General features: G+C 44.9%; 1 protein-coding gene across 2 annotated transcripts in view; it reads right to left on the bottom strand.

Moving 5' to 3' along the window:
• Window positions 1-12,213, bottom strand: part of LOC117460761 (protein S100-A1-like) — a 53,185-nt gene extending 40,972 nt beyond the window's left edge. Inside the window, exon 1 of one of the 2 annotated variants that reach the window (XM_034102302.2) lies at window positions 12,123-12,213. The gene's annotated coding sequence lies outside the window, so the exon portion shown is untranslated. The remainder of the gene's footprint in view (window positions 1-12,122) is intronic. The other variant, XM_034102303.2, reaches the window with a different exon arrangement.
• Between the last annotated feature and the right edge of the window lie 500 nt (window positions 12,214-12,713).

The following is a 12,713-nucleotide window of genomic DNA, read 5'->3' as shown; positions in this document are numbered from 1 at the left end:
TGACCGTCTCTGAGATTTATGATAAAGAATGAATTTCCTGACTGTTGTTAGAAGGGTGAGAAAAAGGAAGTGTCTTTAAAGCAGGTTTGTCTCTATGGGGTCCAAAACAACCTTTTAATAAACTGTTAATAACCTTTTAAAAACAGTTTTCCTGTAGTATTTTTGACTTGTTATTTTAATTATCCAGAATATTTTGTATTGTTTTCTTTATATTGTTTATTATTTAATATAACAAAAATAATAATCAATAAAGTATTTATATATCCACCTACCTACCTACCTACCTACTGTTAGGAATGGGCGAAGCAGGTAGGACTCAAATGCAGAATAACGAAAAGCGAGCTTTATTAAATAAATTAAAGCTGTGGCAAAACAAGGCAGAATCCAAAATATCCAACACCAACGAGCAGCACAAGGAACACCGACCGTGGAATGACATGGAGGGGAAACAATGAACCGACATGGAACACAGGGGAAGACTAGACTAAATACACAGAAGGGTAATCACAGAACAAGACACAGCTGGGCAGGGGAGGAGAAACACAAGGACAACAGGTGAACACAATCGAGTAATCAGGGAGGGAAACAGACAGAAAGCAGACAGGCAGGAAACGGGGGTGAACACTTTACACAATAAGACAGGAAACCCAAAGACAAGAAAAACACCAACACAGACAAAACTACAAACGTGACATAACATGAGAATCGTGACAGAACCCCCCCCTCAAGGGACGGATCCCAGACGTCCCAAAAAAAAGTCCAGCAGGGTGGGTGGAGGGGGACCGGAGTGAGGACACATAACTAGGGCCAAGAAAGGGTGGGTGGAGGGGGTCTGGAGGACGGGTCTCGGGCGGACGGCCCGGGGGAAAGGCAGAGACCAAGGAGGGGGTCTCGGGCGGAAGGCCCGGGAGCAAGGCAGAGACCAAGGAGGGGGTCTCGGGTGGACGGCCTGGGGGTAAGGCAAAGTTCAAAAAGGGGCGAAGGCCACAGCGGGCAAACTCAGGGGGCCGAGCATGAGGGCAAAAGCAGCGGCAGGAAGAGTCAGGGGGCCGGGCCCGAGGACGAAGACCGCGGCACTCAGGGGGCCGGGCTCGAGGGAGAAGACCGCGGCTCTCAGGAGGCCGGGCTCGAGGGAGAAGACCAGACAGCTCCGGAGGCCGGGCAGGACCCAGTGTCGGCCGAACAGGAACCGGAGCCAGTGGGACAGGCTTGGGCAGGATCCCCCACGGAAGAGGACCAGTAGTTGGCAGGACCCCTGGTGAGACAGGTGATGGTGGGGCCTCCAACGGAACAGGACACGGGGTTGGCAGGACCCCCGGCAGAAGAGTTGTCGGCGGGACCCCCAGAGGAACAGGACATAGGATTGGCAGGACCCCCGGCAGGAGAGCAGTCGGCGGGACCTCCAACGGCACAGGACATAGGGTTGGCAGGACCCCCGGCAGGAGAGTAGTCGGCGGGACCTCCAACGGGACAGGAAAAGGAGCTGGTAGGACCCCCGGCAGAAGAACAGTCGGCGGGGCCTCCAACGGCACAGGACAAAGGGTTGGCAGGACCCCCGGCAGGAGAGCAGTCGGTGGGACCTCCAACGAGATGGGACAAGGAGCTGGCAGGACCCCCGGCAGGAGAGCAGACGGCGGGACCTCCAACGGGACGGGACAAAGGGTTGGCAGGACCCCCGGCAGGAGAGTAGTCGGCGGGGCCTCCAACGGCACAGGACATAGGATTGGCAGGACCCCCGGCAGGAGAGTAGACGGCGGGACCTCCAACGAGACAGGACAAGAAGCTGGCAGGACCCCCGGCAGGAGAGTAGACGGTGGGACCTCCAACGGGACAGACATACGATTGGTAGGACCCCCGGCAGAGGAGTAGTCGACGGGGCCTCCAACGGGACAGGACATGGAGTTGGCAGGACCCCCAGCGGAACCTCCAACGGACCAGGACATTGGGTAGGGACTTGAGACGTGACTCGAGAGGGGAACTAGAGACGGAACTCCAGAGGGGACTAGAGGAGAGACTAGAGGAGGAACAAGAGGAGGGACTAGAGGAGGAACTAGAGGAGGGAACTCGAGAGGGGACTTGAGAGGGGAACTAGAGAGGGGACTCGAGAGGGGACTAGAGGAGGGACTAAAGGAGGGACTAGAGGAGGGACCTCGAGAGGGAACTCGAGAGGGGACTGGAGAAGTGACTAGAGGAGGGACTAGAGATGGGACTAGGGAATTGACTAGAGGCGTGACTTGAGTAGGAACTAGAGATGGAACTCGAGAGGTGACTGGAGAGGGGACTCGAGAGGGAACTGGAGAGGGGACTCGAGAGGGAACTGGAGATGGGACTAGAGAAGGGACTAGAGAAGGGACTTGGGAAGGGACTAGAGAAGGGACTTGGGAAGGGACTAGAGAAGGGACTTGGGAAGGGACTAGAGAGGTGACTAAAAGGGGGACTGGAGAAGGGACTAGGGAAGTGACTAGAGGAGGGACTTGAGAAAGGAATTGAGTAGGGACTAGAGAAGAGACTATGGCAGCTGGGACCAGGACTGGGGCCGGAACCATGGCTGCTGGGGCCGGAACCATGGCTGCTGGGACCGGCACTGGAGCCGGAGCCGCTGGAGTACGGGCTGGAATCCTGGCCTTGCATCTTCCAGAGACCTTTTGGAGGCTCCGTGGACCTCCAAACGCCAGACGGGTTCCTGAGAAAAGGTCTGAGGTTGGAACTGGAGCCGCTGGAACCGGAACAGAGGCCTGGACCATGGCTGTGTGGGCCAGGTAATCGAGCAAGGAAACATAGCTCTGCGGGCCGGTACTGGTGCATGGATCCATGGCTGTGGAAACCGGAACTGAAGCCGGGATCATGGCTGTTGGAGTACGGGCTGGAATCCTGGCCCTGCGTCTCCTAGAGGCTTTTTGGAGACTCTGTGGACCTTCAACAGGACAGTAGTCGGATCCCAGGAAAGGGTTAGAAGCTTGTGCCAATTCCTCAGGGCTACTTGAAAAGGTTTGTAGCCACTCCGGCAACAAGCTCCTGAGCCAGGGCTTGCGAGCAACCTCCCGGCGTGCCTCCTTCAAAGCAGCCTCTTTACCCCGTCTAGATGAGGCGTTCTTCCAGGTGTAAAAAATGTACTCCAGAGAGTACCCAAGACATTCCGCCTGTGGGGCCAAAACATTGAAATCTGCTGAGTCCAAATGTGGTCGGTTCATTCTGTTACGAATGGGTGAAGCAGGTAGGACTCAAATGCAGAATAACGAAAAGCGAGCTTTATTAAATAAATTAAAGCTGTGGCAAAACAAGGCAGAATCCAAAATATCCAACACCAACGAGCAGCACAAGGAACACCGACCGTGGAATGACATGGAGGGGAAACAATGAACCGACATGGAGCACAGGGGGAAGACTAGACTAAATACACAGAAGGGTAATCACAGAACAAGACACAGCTGGGCAGGGGAGGAGAAACACAAGGACAACAGGTGAACACAATCGGGTAATCAGGGAGGGAAACAGACAGAAAGCAGACGGGCAGGAAACGGGGGTGAACACTTTACACAATAAGACAGGAAACCCAAAGACAAGAAAAACACCAACACAGACAAAACTACAAACGTGACATAACATGAGAATCGTGACACCTACCTACCTACCTACCTACCTACCTACCTACCTACCTACCTACCTACCTACTGTTAGAAATGTGTATGGACAACTAGTCCGCTTTTTCAAATCTCCGCGCGTCCCTAAACAAGCTGATATCTTACAGGAAGGAATCCAGAGCATACAATTAACCGTTAACAATAATCTACTTTAATGGTAATATGACAATGCAATACAATCAATACAGTACAAATTCAATACAGTTATCTTTGGGATCCCACATTTACCTGATATTCACGTGAGCCAGCCAGAGGAGAGAAGGGCTGAACACAGCGTGGTTCCTGTCTAAATACCTCGCTTACAAGAGGAGGAGTTATCTGCGCCTCCCTTCCAGACCTCCGTGATTGGCTGCCCAAATATCCCCAACACCTCACTTCTTAAGTTTCCCAATCACAGTGGCTTAGCTTTATTATCTCCTAGATCTGAGTTGACTGTAAGTCAACTCCTCACCTTCCCCCTTCTTCCTTTGTCCTCAAAAACCACATGTTAACAGGCCCCAAATCCAGCTCACAGTTTAGTTTGCTAACATGAATACATACAAATATTCCCTTACACTACCAACAGGTTGTGGCATGTGTATACATATTGGGCAGCAAGATGTCCTAGGAGTGCTCTCAGTCTTGAGAGGTCATCAATAGGGGTGCAACAACTAATCGACTTAATCAATTAAAATCGATTACCAAATTAGTTGCCAACTAATTCAGTCGTCGATTCGTTGTTGACGTCATCACGTGTGTTTTACACCCCGTTAAGCTCTAACTTTATTGGTCTTTGTATCGGTACTGGAGACATTTAAAAAAGATATGTCATGTATTATTGCTACAAAGACATTATATCGCAGTCTCAGTGTCGCCAACTCGTTTCTAATATCGTCACCTTCTTAAACTAATGGCCTAAGTCATATTTTGGAGAAAATGCTTTTTTTGCCTAAATCATCTCTTCTTGATGCTGGCCACCTCTGGTAAAATTGCCTACATCCTTATTGAAAGGATAGTGCTGTTCCTACCCTGATAGTATAATGGCCTATGTCAAGAGTGTGACTTAGGCCATGTATTTATAAAAGATAATGGCTTAAGTCACATTGTCTTGTGACTTAGGCATTTTACAAGCTTTACAAAATGGCTACTTCAAGAAAAAAAAAAATTACAGATAAATGAAGTTATTTTCATGGTTCAGGGCTTGTCCCCTATTCGCAAGTGATGTTTACTATACTATAGGCTAGGCTATAAATGTTGTGTAGTTATTAGTCTTTTACTTTCACAATGTATAGTTACTGTAGCTACCGAAGCTATACTATAGGTACTATAGTTACTGTAGCTACTGTAGCTCCATGAAGCATGCACACATTCCCTTCTGGGACTAATCTAACCTTTCAAAAGTAACAGTTACAATTACTGCATAATTATGAATTAGGAAAAGTACATTTTGCGTTTGTCTGTTTCAATTCTTAATATTGTATTATTGTCTCCTTTTTCCACATTACATTTCCATCTTATTAGGAAAGATTACATGTTTTTTAATTGAATTAGGCCAAATGATATTCATCAAAATAGCTTTAATGTATTAATGCATAGGACCACAGTGCAATTACAAAACATTTTTTCATAATGATCACAGTTGTGACCGTACGCCTACTCCTTTTTGGTAGGAGATGCACTTGACTTTTCAGACACCGATCAGGAATCATCCAATGAAAATGAGACCGTTGTTAAAGAGATGGAGCAGCATGTACCAGGCCAAGACCCTGTATCAGATGGAGCAGACAATAACTTAAACACTCTCATTGAAGAAGAGAGTGTTGCTGAAGATGCCAAGCAGACCCGTCCACACCATGAAGAAGACTTAGATGATGATGATGTTATCATTGACCCAAACTACAATCCATCCTCTGATGAGTCCTCTCTCCCTGAAAATGAAGACAGTCTGGCAGCAACTTCAGAACATTATGGTCCTCATCTAGAGGATGTATGAAAACAATATGGTCAAAAGGAAACAACATAAATACCTCAGCCCAGAAACATGGAAGCAAAATGAATCCAGGAAGAAACATCTCAAAGGAATGGCATACAAGGCCAAAGGTGGCAAAGAAATAGCTGCAAAGGCTATGGGCCTTCCCTGCAATTCGAAGTTCTGTCAACGAGTCACGACTCGAGACTGTCAATCCATTACAGAAGAGCAGAGGCAGTGAATATTTCAGAAAGTTTGGTCAATGGACAACTGGGAAGAACAGAGGTAATACGTCACCACTTTGGCACAAAGGTTACCATGAAGCGAAAGAAAGAAAGTTGGTGAGGGATCCATGCGCAGTTCATCATTTTCCTACCAACTGAAACTTCAGGATGGAACGAATCTTAAAGTGTGCAAAGCTTTTTTTCTTCTACACTTGGTATCCCTGAAAGAACCATTACACTGGCTGAACAAAGACACCATCGACCATGACGAACAAGTGGCAGACCCGCCAACTACATCTCCACCTAAGAGTGGCAAAATGCAAAGCTGGAAACTGCTGTCACAGAGTTCCTTAAGGACTGGTTGAAGGATCTGCCACTGTTGATTCACACTACTGCAGAAGCACAGCGACCTACAAAGACAAGAAGTTCCTTCACCCAGGCACAACCATCTCCCAACTACATCAGGAATATCAACAGGCAGCTGCAACTGCTGAAGTTGACGCTCTGCCAATCAAGGAGAGGAAATTTCAGGACCTTCAGTCCATGAAACATGTCATGCCCTTCGAGTGCTTTTTGACAATTTGCCACATAATTAGACACACACACACACACACACACACACACACACACACACACACACACACACACACACACACACACACACACACACACACACACACACACACACACACACACACACACACACACACACACACACACAGAGTAATCAAGACGACTGAGAAAGATTCAGGGGATAAACTGATTTCTAGGTCCCATGTCATGCTTCTCTGGTTATTACCCGTCCCCTTGTGTGTTGTGTAGTTTTTCTGCATGTGAACGCTCTGCAGAGTCACACACCCTCAAAGCGCACCCTGTAGCGAGTAAAACTCTAACACAGAAAATACCTGTCTGTGCTGCCCCAGAACGCCTTGTTGGACATTTATCTTTTTCCATTGTTTCTTCCTGAGTATAGTGACGTAATCTTACCCAGGTCCAAATGGACCAATCCGTGGATCTCCACTCACAGTTTGCCACACACTCACGTGTGTGTGCTCAGGCTGAGTTCCGTGGTATCTCGCAGACAACACGCAGCAACCAGGAAACGACACCAGTAATCCAGCACAGACTGTCCGCTCTTCGAGCCTCAAAGGGCGGAGCAGCGAGCCCCGTAACATCTCGCCAACACAGCACCCAGACCGCATGCAGCATTCTCATCTGTTTGTCATTACTGGTGTCATTTTCTGGTTGCTAACTAACGCCATGGTAACACATAATCACTGATGTTCAGCTGTAACGGTGGTGGACTAATCAGAACAGAGTGGGCGAGCTGACCAATCAGAGCACAGTGGGCTCATAGGGAGGGGGGGGGGCAGGATCTCCAACAAGCCATGTAGGACAGAGAGTGAATACACAGACTATGCAGAGATGCTGTGAGAAACCAATGTGAGTTTGGAACATTGAACAATGTGAATCTATTCTAGTAGACCTCAACAATGGAATTATGATCAGTCGAAATGGCCAGGACATGGGACCTTTAAATGGAAAAGGGTTGGCTGCAATTAAAAACACAGCAAAGAAGAGCTGGAGGGAGTAGTGAGGAGAGGCACATGCCTCCTCAGGGTTTGATTTACTTGCCTTTTGTTTTATTTAGCTAAGATTTAAGTTGTACCTTTTGAGTTTGCTATATTGAATTAAAGGGCCAACAACGTCCAAACTGCCCTCTCTTTTCTGAGTCTCTGTATGCTCTTCTAGCATTTGAAACTGTTAGTTGCTGACCCAGCCATGGTCTGTCACAGTAATGCGGAAAAGAGAAGTGCTATGTTTTGCCTAAGTCACTTACTCCAGAAGTAATAAGGCCTAAGTCAGGTTTCAGATTGCCTAAATCACAACAACATGTTCGTAAATTGGCCTAAGTCATCTAATCCTCTTATTTTACACAATTGACAGACAGTGTTATTTGTACGTCAATAGTCATATATTGTCATAACCTTTTTGTGTGAAATAATTAATATATATCATATATTCTATATTTGGTTCAGTTTTTTCAGTTTTTTGAAAAACTTTCAAATATGACTTAGGCCATTAGTTTAAGAAGGTGACGATATGCAAAAAGACAAACAAATGCGTCTATGATGTATTTTCGATCTTTCTCTCCCCCGCCTGCTTGCGAGGGGGCGGGGCAGTTTACACACGAGCAGCTGCAACATGCAGCAACACACACACGTGGGAGATGGCGGAGAGAACGCTCTCCGAGGTGGTTAAACTTTACCCGACCTCGATGTGGAGAATGCTCGTTACCAAAAGTGGAATAAGAGTTTAGCATGTAAGGGCGGTAACACGAGCTATTTGTCTAAACATTTAGCAAAAGTGCTCCACATCCAGACGGAGGAATGCACCGGGTTCCACTGTCTTTCTAGTAGCTCTGTAGCCCCGTCCACAGTAACGTGTCCACGTCAGGTGTTATGTATGCTAGCAGCAACACACGGAGCTAACTACATTATACAAACATAATGATTAGAGGTAACAGAGTTATTTGCGGACTTTTGGTGACAGAGCCTTCAGTGTGGCATCTCCCAACCTCTGGAACTCTCTCCCCCCCCGAAATCCGCAGCGCCCCAACCCTGGACATTTTCCAAAAAGCTCTCAAAACGCACCTTTTTACCCAAGGCTTTCCCCACTGTATAGTGAGTTTAATAGGTTTATTTGTCCGCTACTTCCCCCCCCCACCCCCTTAACCTGTCTGCCTTTTTTCCCTACCCGACTTGTAAAGCGACCTTGGGTTTCCTGAAAGGCGCTATACAAATATTATATATTATTATTATTTAGTTTGTTAAAGTTTCAGCTATTCTTATATTTACAGTTGTGTCATCAGATTATTTAATACGATTTGTTAAAACACTGTTGTTTCTTTTGATGTGAAATATTATTTATTTAATTTGAATAAAAAGCAATGTTAGTTTTGTTCACAATTTAAGTTATTTCAATAATATATTTATTTTGGAATCAAGTATTCATCTTTATTGTCTTCATTGTTAGTTTCCACATGCCTAAAACAACCTCAAGCTAAATCTAAAAGTTGATGGCTAAATAAGAGCGTTTGAGAAATTGTGCAAGGCATACAGTAATAGGCCGAATAGTCGATTAATCGTTTCATTAATCGATAGATTAATCGATTATCAAATTAGTCGTTTGTTGCAGCCCTAGTCATCAACCTCCTTGAAACCTGAGATCACAGAGTTCAACTTGTCCTTCGTTGAATGTTTGGCACTTCAGGAGGAAGTGCATCTCTCTCTCTCTCTCTAACATAAATATAAGAAGTAGAGGACCTCCATTTCACCATGTAAACACTTTGGACACCATCGAAGAGGGCAAACGGCAGCAGGGATCTTGTGACTTCAGTTTACTAACACATCCCCAAAGACACCACTGGAGCGTTCGCTAAACTTGACTCACTGTAAATAAATCCCCAGAGCCTCCAACATGGTGTATCCTCCCACACACTGGTACAGAAACACCACGCACGTGATCAGTCAGGCAGTAACAGCCGTGCCGTTGGAGATGCACAGGTGCCAGCCATTAAGCAGCCCACTAAGAGAGGGTTGTGTTAGAAGATATCACTGTGTGCATACTTCTTTATACTATCATCTTAAATCCTGTTATGATTGCCCAACCATCCATTTTGTTTTGATATAATGCAACATTAGCCAAAGTAATGGGATGTCATTAGTTTTACAAGCATTTGGTCTATGATTCAGATTCAGATGACTTTATTGTCCAATTCATTTTCATACAATCAGATTTACAACACAACATGCACACAGTGACTTAGACTTTAGCAGTGGAAGTCATAATGCCAGTGCTAAGTGGATTGTTCTTCTGCTGGCGTGTACAGTGTACAGTGTCACGATAGCGCATGATACTATAGTGTTGATGGTAGTATTAACAATACGTTTCAAATAATTGAAACATTTACAGGGTGATGATGCCAGATTAAAAGCTTAAGGGATCGCTAAGGGATTGTTTTTAAATGCCATTTTCTGAATGTCTTTCATTTTTGTAAAGCACTTTGACTTGTGTTGAAAGCAGCTGTAAATAAACTTGCTAATTATTGCAATGTATTCAATTTGGCAATCTGTCCACTATTAGTCAAGGTATTTCGGAGTTACCAAATGACATGTTTTATTCGTGACAAAGCTGCTTCTGAACCAACAACATAAACCTGAGTGGGGGAAATAAACGAAGCGAATTGGGGAGTGTTTAAAAACAGACACTGAAGCTATGAAGCCTGAAAGAATCAACCAATAGGTAGTTTATCAAAAAACACTTTGACACGATACTATAAAAATAGCTTGGAAGCAAAACACTGATTTCTAAAGGAGATTTCTCTCCATGTGGCATCAAGGAACAATAACACCTTCTTCACCTACCGATCCACTTCAGTCATGTCATCATGGACACAAAGACAATGAATGAGTCACGCTCTGGGATTATGTTTTCCTTGCACTCAGTCATTTCAGGGGGGTATACTGCGAAGCAGGATTTTCGCTTAGCCGGCTAAATTCAGGGGAAACTCCGGCTTTCCGGTCCTACGAAGCTGGTTCTCTTTTTAGCAGGCTAGATCTCCATGGTAATATATGCTAAGCAGCTAACCTGGTCGGGACCAGGTTAGGTTGCAGGCTAAGAGCTCAACTCAGTGAAAGCACCGCCTGCCTGCTGACCAATCAGAGCTCAGTGTGCGGAGTTTAAAGCGATCAAGTCATATTACAGGAGAAAGGAAATACAGAAAAACTGCCGTTGCAGGAAAGACGGCCGGCAAAAATCACCGACTGTGTGAACGTGAACATTAATAGAATATCACCTCCATCTTCAGAGCAATCTGACTATTATAACATTAGCGTTAAGAAAGCTTACTTAAATATCGGCCACAACATAAGTAACCGGATCAGAGTACATTAAGTACAGTCCGCGGCATATCACTTCATAATGTATCATATCTCCTTATCTGAGTCAGCTGAGCCGTATCTGGCCGTGCAACACTCACAGTGTCACAGACTGGATGCAGAAGTATTATTTTAAGCAACACATAAGTTGACGAAACACTCGAGACAAATGTAATTGAAGTCACATCGTGTTTTAGACGGGCAGTGATATCATAAACCTGTTAATGTACGCATTCAAACACGTGTTCTGTTCCAGCTGTATTCACCGTGCAGGTGCAGCTCTGAGGCTTTGATCCTGATCAAGTGTTTAAGTCATGGATGTTTAACTTCTTCATATGTCTAATATTATAGTTGACTTTTCATTCAGGAAGTATGACGCTGCGCTGTCAGTGCGCTTCTCCATGTTTTGTGATTGGTCGAATGCTCCAGATACCACCCCTTTCATGTGAACGCGCACCTAACTAGATAGGACACGGCTGGCTTGAGCGATCCACTTGATAACCAGCGTCGTAGTACAGTTTAGCGAGAGCGCGTATGTTTTGGATTAGGCCAACCGGCTAACTCAAACATATCCAGGTTAGGTTGAACCAGGTTCGCAGTACAGGCCCCAGGTCTTAAAGGGTTTTATCTGTTATTTTATTATTTATCAGTTTTAGAGCAAAATGTCCTCTTAAAATGGTCTTTTAATCTTTTATAATCATGACGTTTTTATTACTATTATCTTTGTATGCTTGTTGTACCTATATGTTTAATTTATTTTATAGCGTTTCATATTGTTGCTTCACTTAGTCTCTTATTTGATTGTATTGTGTGTGTTGTTATCATACCTTTGACCTGCTTGTATCTCTTAACCTGTCGCTGGATGTATCTCTAAAGGTCTTAACATCCGATCCGAGGGGAATTTCATGTTGTTTAGTTTGAACTTTTGATGTGTGACATTTTGTAAAATTAAGCTTTATTATTATTATTATTATTATTATTATTATTATTATTATTATTATTATTATTATTATTATTATTATTATTATTATTATTATGTCCCGTTTGTTCTCTCTTTTGCATTCAATGGTCCCTTCTTTTGACATACTCTACTACTTAAGCCGGTCCACGCACGTCTGTTTCGTCACTGCCTCTCGGCGGTGATTCCCAGTTTGTTTTGAACACCCTTTTGTTTTTCAGCTCAACATTTGGATACTTTGCCTCAAATGACTGAATAGACGTGGGAGCTAACTTTGTGACTGCTGCCAGTGTTTCCTTCAGGTCCTCCTGAAGGGAACACAACAACATCATTCAAACCGCAATAGACTTGCCCAGAAGCAAAACATTGGATATTAAAAAAACACGTTTGGTAATAAATCTTTCAACTCACCTTGAGTGAGCGGTCGATAACACTTCTTCTTTACTTTCCACAGAGCATCTGGACCTGCGTGTTGGACACCCAGGGAAGAATTGACTCAGCACTGGATGAGTTAGCCTGTTGTAACCCAGCTGAGTTATTTTCTCTCTGTCTGCCCTCCCACTCTCTCTTTGCCAAGTGTGTGTGGGCGTGTGTGTGTGGGCGTGTGCGTGTGTGTGTGTGTGTGTCGCTCAGGAATGTGAAATGTCAGAGGAAGATTTTCTTCTGCCTGCCTGACATCTTCTCAGTTGATTGGAAAACATCTGTCTCTCGTATCTCTTATAATGATGCCATGAGAATACTGCTGAAGAGACCTCGATGGTCTCGTGCAAGTGAAATGTGTGTGGCTGCAGGAGTCAATACTCTACAAGCTGTTTTAAGAAATCTTATGTATAAATGTATTTGCCGGCTTAATGACTGATAATGAAATCCTCCTTATCGAACATACGGCTTAGTACATGCTACCAATCGCAGCTGTGGAGACATAGTTGTCTCTTTGTAGGACACTGATTTAAATTATTCTTAAACTATGAATTATTTTTTTGCTGTGTATGTAATTTATCT

The sequence above is a fragment of the Pseudochaenichthys georgianus genome, chromosome 16 (assembly GCF_902827115.2).
Source record: "Pseudochaenichthys georgianus chromosome 16, fPseGeo1.2, whole genome shotgun sequence".
NCBI lineage: Eukaryota > Metazoa > Chordata > Actinopteri > Perciformes > Channichthyidae > Pseudochaenichthys > Pseudochaenichthys georgianus.
Note: the sequence above shows the minus strand (reverse complement) of the source record. Positions and strands in the feature narration are given on the sequence as shown.